The sequence below is a fragment of the Lolium perenne genome, chromosome 2 (assembly GCF_019359855.2).
Source record: "Lolium perenne isolate Kyuss_39 chromosome 2, Kyuss_2.0, whole genome shotgun sequence".
Lineage (NCBI taxonomy): Eukaryota > Viridiplantae > Streptophyta > Magnoliopsida > Poales > Poaceae > Lolium > Lolium perenne.
In genome coordinates, this window is record NC_067245.2 from 44,219,049 (window position 1) to 44,225,842 (window position 6,794).

The following is a 6,794-nucleotide window of genomic DNA, read 5'->3' on the forward strand; positions in this document are numbered from 1 at the left end:
CGTATCTATAAGTATGTCGTATTCTCAAGCAATCAAATGGCGTATTATTGTTAGCGTTCTTCTAGCTAGATCCAGAAGGGACATCACTGATTGCTTGTTGTTGCTAATTTCTAGCAGCCAAAAATGCAGTGCAGATTTATACGCCTTCGTAAAGGGTATATGCATGAAGCACACACGCAAGGACAACTAGTCAGCGCACGCGTCCATGTTCAATGTTGTTGACTGTGAGCTACAGGTACACAGCCGGATTAACGAGCATCTCCGTGCGTCACTGATCCCGACAGATAGCGCGTATGATCCACCATACAAATGACCGTTCACCGCATCCATGCGTTTTCTTCAGATCGTATGCGTCGAGATACCGACACGAGACTGCCGGGAGGCCGCGCGTTCTCTACTGGCGATCGCCATCCAAAATCCATCGGAAGGGAAATGTTATTTATTGAGGTTGCTTACAACGATATATTTCATTCAGAGAGGTCATGCTTAAAGATTGGAATGGTAGGACAGTGAAGATAGAGGTATATACATATTCGCGCCATATACGTATAACGTCCGGTCAAAACCTTACTTCATATTTACGGCGTGGTGGATTATCTGTAGTATGCTCTGACGATCTCAAGGTATGGCTCGATCTCGCCTGTGATGGGTGGATGGGTAAGATGATGGTAGGCAGATGTGTTGTGAGCTTCTAGCCTCTACCCATTCGCTGGCCACTATTCTCACTTACATGCACACGGTGAGAATTAGTGTTACATGGTGCCAAATGGTTTACAAGTGGCGCGTCCAACCAAATTGCTAACATGCATTGGCGCATTGCTTACACTAGAATCCCGTAGAATCCCTTCATGGTGTTAATGTTGGAGAACCACCTTTCGCAGTTGGGGGCAGTCACTGGCCGGAAATGCTGAACCTACGGACAGGAGCTTACGGAAAAATTCTACGGGCAGATGTGGAAACAAGTCATTGGTTCAGTTAACTTAACCTTCCGTGATTTCAGGGATCCAACCCCTGTGCCTTGCCTCCACCTATGTCCGTAAGCTCGTTTTTTGTAGAAAGTATCCGTAGGTGTAGTGTTACTGGTCACTGGCGGTGGTTGTTTCATGCTGCTAACTGCTAAGAGTCATTGATCACTTCCATGGTTTTTGTTTCGTTTTAGCTTTCTTTTATTTTTTTCTACACACCTAGATTAGTTGCGTGCATGTTGATATCTCGACTAGTTCTTAATAATGCATCTGTTCCTTCGAGCGGGCAAATATTTTTTTTCCTCTACCAGAGGAAAATAAGATTGTAGTCTATTTTGTGGCGCGTTTCTTTTGGATCATTTGTCAAAGTCCATTCCACGGTTGCAATCAACGAAATAAACGAATACTTTTTCAGCTTCGGATTGTTTTTTTCCTTTAATAACAAAAATACATGATGGAGTGGGTATACGATGTCGATCACGCCTCTCTTAACAAAAATAATGGAAAACCAAAAATGAAAAGCTAGATAGATGTATCTCTCAAGCTTTTGCAGCCTTTTCAATACGTGAAAGCTCATCTGTATCCATAAGCGTGTCGTATTTTCAACCAACCGAAAGGCTTATTATGAGTGTATAAGAGCATCTCCAACAAGCGCGCTATATCGCGGCGCGCTAAAACTATTTGCGCGCGGTAAACAGATAGTGCGCGCTGTGCCGATTTTTCCTCCGCCGGACGCGCTAATATGCAGCGCGTGCGCGGGCTGAAAAAATGGTCCTCCGCCAGGGGCGGCAAAATACAGCGGGCGCGGAAAACAGATTCCTAGACTATTTTGCATTCACAAAGATCAAATAAACACACATAATTCATGAAACAAATGACACAAAGTGCAACAACATCACGTAGTTCAACAACGACACACAAAATGACGTAGTTCAACAATGACACACGACATATGGTTCAAATGGACAAAGTGGAACACATAATGCATATCACACTTCTCCTTCCTCATCTACATCCTCATATTCCTCCTCCCCATCGGCGGCTTCATCATGCAAGAACGAGGATCCAACATTCATTGTCTCCATGAATGCCGCATCATCCACTCTACATTGCAATGAAATTCATTACTATACGGCTAGGTATGCATCTAATAAACTACAATTCGACAAAAACTAGTGTTTTTTTACCTCTCTGGCATTTCATCATCCACCATATGTGCGCCCGCGCGGTTACCGGACGAAGGCGTCGGCTGGGTCGGCGGCGGAGGAGGAGGAGGAGGCGCCTGGTTCGGCGTCGGAGGAGGAGGCTGCCGGTGGGGGACGGGCGCCTTCGCTTTCTTCGGCGGCGCGACGGCGGCGGGGCCGAGGTACGACCGTTTGTTCGACGGCGCCTTCCCCTCCTCGGCGCGGGCCACGCGTTGTCGATGCCCTGCGCGACCATACGCGCCGCGGCAGCGTGCGTGCAGGCAGCCCGCGCGCGGGACGAAGAGCGCGCGCGGCAGCTCGTTGGAGTTGCCGCCGTCGGCCGCCGCCGCTAAGGTTTGGCGGTGGCGCGGCGGAAGTGGCGACGGCGGAGGGTGGGACGAGTAGGGAGGGTCGGCGGTTGCGGAGGGTCGTCCATCGTCGGGATCGCCGGCGGCGCGCGAGACGACGGATTGGCGCGTCGGGCCGACGCAGAAGAGGAAGGTTCAGCGCGGGGGATTTTTCGCGCTTGGACGAGCGTTGCCGCGCGCTGTAGCCGATGCGCCAGATATGCCGCTCCGGTTTGTGCAAAACGCCGCGCGCTCTAAATTTTTTACAGCGTCGCACCGTTTACCGCGCCTGCTGGAGCGCCACATTCCCTCCCACGCGCGCTATATCGGACGTTTTTATGCCGCGCGGCCTATATAGCGCGCCTGTTGGAGATGCTCTAATATTGGTAGCTCAGATCCAAAAGGCAGGCCACTGATTTGCTTGGTATAGCTAATAATTTCAAGCAGCAACCACAATGTATTGCAGATTTATACGCGTCCACACACGTCCAAGTGGAACGTCCTTGATAGTTAGCTCGAGGTACACACTCAAGATTAACGAGCTTCTCCCTGCGTCACTGATCCCGACAGAGCACGCGTGGGGTCCTACATAAATACTCCACTTGTAGTATGTAGCTAGAAAGAAATGCCCCACTTGTCCAGAGATGCGATCACCATTCACCGCATCCATTCGTTTTCTTCTCGATCGTATACGTCCCGAGAAACCGACGACGACGTGGGACCTCCCGGAGGCCAAGCGCGCGTTCGGATCGGATATCGCGGCCGGTGGGCGTGGATGACCGTGGCCGTTGTATGTGGGTTCGGCTGTCTGCTGGTCCCAGGGATCTGGTCGTAATTGGAAAAAATATCATATTCATAATTGGCCTGACAAGCCGGAGTAATAGCACAAGAGGACTTTATTTTGTGCTGGTGCCCCTTAAATACGAGTCGCGATTTTAAGGTGAAAATACAAAGTCTATCAATTATCGCTGTACTGGCAATAATTTTGCTGAAGATATTATTTTACAAACCTGGGCTTCGTCCATAATAAAAACTAAGATTTTCGATCAGACGACGATGATGAGTGTGCATTATTTTCTTCTTCGAGGTATTGCTTTTGAACATTTTTTTGTTGTTGTCCGATTATTGTTTTTGCTGGTGGTTAGAGTGATGTTGTTATGTGAGTTTGATCACCGCGCTGGATCTTTTTGACTTCTTTTAATATTTTATTTTTTGGTGGTGTGCATCGTTGATGTCTTAAGACATCTTGTTGTGTAGAGGTTACGTGTAATTGTTATTTTTGTGATATTAAAATATTTCCCTTGCCGATTAAAATGTGCCTGTTAAAAAATTGATAAGTGGGAATATGTAATGTTCTAACTAGCACTTAATTTCCTCCATGCAATGCATTAATCAGTACAATCCGGTGTAGCGACGGGTTTTGGCTTGTAGGGTGTTGTAGTTTTGGGTTTTGATGGCGGCGGCTAGATTAGCAGCGCCGGCGGCTGGGGTTTTGGTTGTAGCCTTGTATGTGTTTGTGTGTAGCAGCGGCAGGAGTACTACGATGGCGGCTGATCACAGCGGGGGCAGCGGGTTTTCGTTAGCATCTAGGTCACGGAAGAGGAGGCTCTGCTACCACCAGAAAGTTTGTTGGGGGACCATGCTTTGACCTCGCACGGGTTATATCTTAATATAGCGGCAGGGGTACATGAGTTTGGTTTCGTATCCAATACACAAAACGTATGGTATATGTATACAAAGAGGTATGAAGGCAAAGCCTGTCACAATGTCTAACAGTACGTACACAACAAGATTGGCGAATCCCGACCGAGCGCGCTTGTGATCATACACACAAAAAAAGATGCATGGATAGCAGGACGACGACGTCCCGAGATACCGACGTGGGGCCGGTCGGAGTCCGCACGATGGATCTCCCTCTCCGCCGGCGATCGCCATCCGAAATCAGAATCGCGGGCCGTTGTAGCTGCTTCCGACTGCCCGCTGAGCAGCGATCAGGGCATGAGCAATGGTGGCATACACAACTAGTTGCTCCATGTAAAAAAGTGGTTAGAAGTAACATGGTCAATTTTATCTCTCCAATGAAAGCTACAACTTTAGTCAGAAAAAAGAGAGAAGGAACCCCATAAATATGACACTATGTATCTCTTTCTCTCTAAAAAAGCATGTTTTTAAGGCTTAAGATCCCACTTCCCGAAGAGGAGACTGTTTCCTCATCCGAACCTACTTTGGACCACCCGAACCTAATTAAAGGTGTGAGGCAGTAGCTGCCCCTCAGGGCATCTCCAACCGGGCGACCCATCTCGCGCCCGCGCGTCCGGATGGGTCTAAACGGACAAAAACGCGGCCTAGCGCGCGGACCCATCCCTAAAACGGATGGCCGCGGCGTCCGGGACGACCCAAACCCGGCCCAAATCTTGGACGAGTTTGCGTGGCCGCGGACGCGAAAGGCTGGTCGCTCGCGTCCTCCCCTTGTCCGCCCCTGGCCCGCCTGTCTGCCTCCCAAAACAGAAACACTCCACTGTACTCCCAAAACCTAGAGATGGCCGACGAAGCGACTGCCGCCGCCACCGCCACCACCGCCACCATCCGAGAGGACGCACTGCCCGCGGCCGTTGCCGCTCCTGCCGTGGAGGCGGCTCCTGAACTAGACGCTCCGGTGGTCGTGGAGCCCGGGCCGCCGACGAAGAAGGCGAAGCCCGACCTCACCGCGGAGCAGAGGGCGATGGAGAGCAAGAAGCGGGGGGTGCGGCGCAGGGCGTGTGATCTGCGGAAGAAGAACGCCGCCGCCGAGGAGGAGCGGGTGCGGGCAGCGGAGCAGCTCCTCGAACTCCAAACGCTCGCGAAGACCACTCTCCTTCATGAGCAGCAGGCGCAGGCCATGCTCTTTTACGGCCACGCAGCGCTCGGCCAGCACATGATCATCCCCGGCACCGGCGCGGCCTCGGGGGGAGCTCGGCCTCGTCCGTGACCCCGCCCCTTCCTCCAAGGTCAACTGCCCCACCGACTGCCCCGTTTGGGCACGAAATGGGGGCGCATTCAGGGCGGCAGGCGTACCAGTCACGGGATGGGTCACCGGAGGTGGGCGAGTCCATGACGGGGCCGTCACCTTCATCCATTGACCTGAACCGTGCGCCGGCGAACTCCAAAGGCCCCAAGAACCTGGAAGCAGCTGCGATGGCCGGTGCACGCAACCTGTTCGACGATATGTCGGCCGCGCGCGCGCAGTCACCGTCCACCGTGCAGGCCCCTCCGTCTTTCGCGCGGACAATGCCGACGACCCTGCCATATCCTTCGACACGGCGGGTTCCCCAACCACCTCCCATTGACACACAGAGGGCACAACCGCCGGTCCCGGCAAAGATAAACATCGCGGAGGAGCCGTTGTTCGGTGAGGCCCTCACACAAGCCGCAGCTGCACAAGCTCGAGCCCGCCGGGTAAGCAAACGAACCGGCAACTACACGGAGAAGGAGGACAAGGTGCTCGTCGATGGATGGTTGACCATCGGGCAAGATGCGTTGACGGGTGCCGAGCAGAAGGGGACCGCATTCTGGCGCCGGATCTATGAATACTTCCATGAACATCGCAAATATGGACAGGAGCCATTTGAGAGCGACCGCAGCGAAATATCGCTCCAAAAGAGGTGGGGAGCAATTCAAACGGAATGCAACAAGTTCCAGGCGGCGTATGATCACGCGAAGCGGGTCCCCGTTAGTGGCATGGGTGTGAAGGACTTGGTATGATTCTTAACCTCAACTTATTCATCCGATGTTTGCACATCTGTTTATCGTTGTTGTCTCACTTTGCTCTAGGTGTGGCGAGCTTTGGAATTCTACAAAGTCAACAATGGAGAGAAGACCTTTGCCTTCCCTCATTGTTGGAAGGAACTCCACGGCACCCCCAAGTTCCAGGAGGGGTACGAGGGGTACATGGCGACCTTGACTGGCAACAATCCCGCCAAAGATGCCACTGTCATTGACCTTGATGGTGGGCAGCCTTGCGGTAGCTCCGCTTCTCGTGCAAGTCGTCCATGCGGCCACAAGTCAACCAAAGCCGACATGAAGCGTGATGCTTCGTCCATGCTATTGTACGGCACTTTGAAGGAGATGCATGCGGACAGAGAGGTGTCCACGGACAAGAGGGATGAGAGGAGGCGCCGGGAGAAAGAAGAGGACAGGAAGAAATTCTTTGATGTCCAGCAGAAGAAGCTTGAGATTGAAGAGGTCAAGGCCAAGACCAAAGCTAAAGAACTTGAGCTCAAAGAGAGAGAACTTGACCTCATAGCAATGGCAAGGGCCAA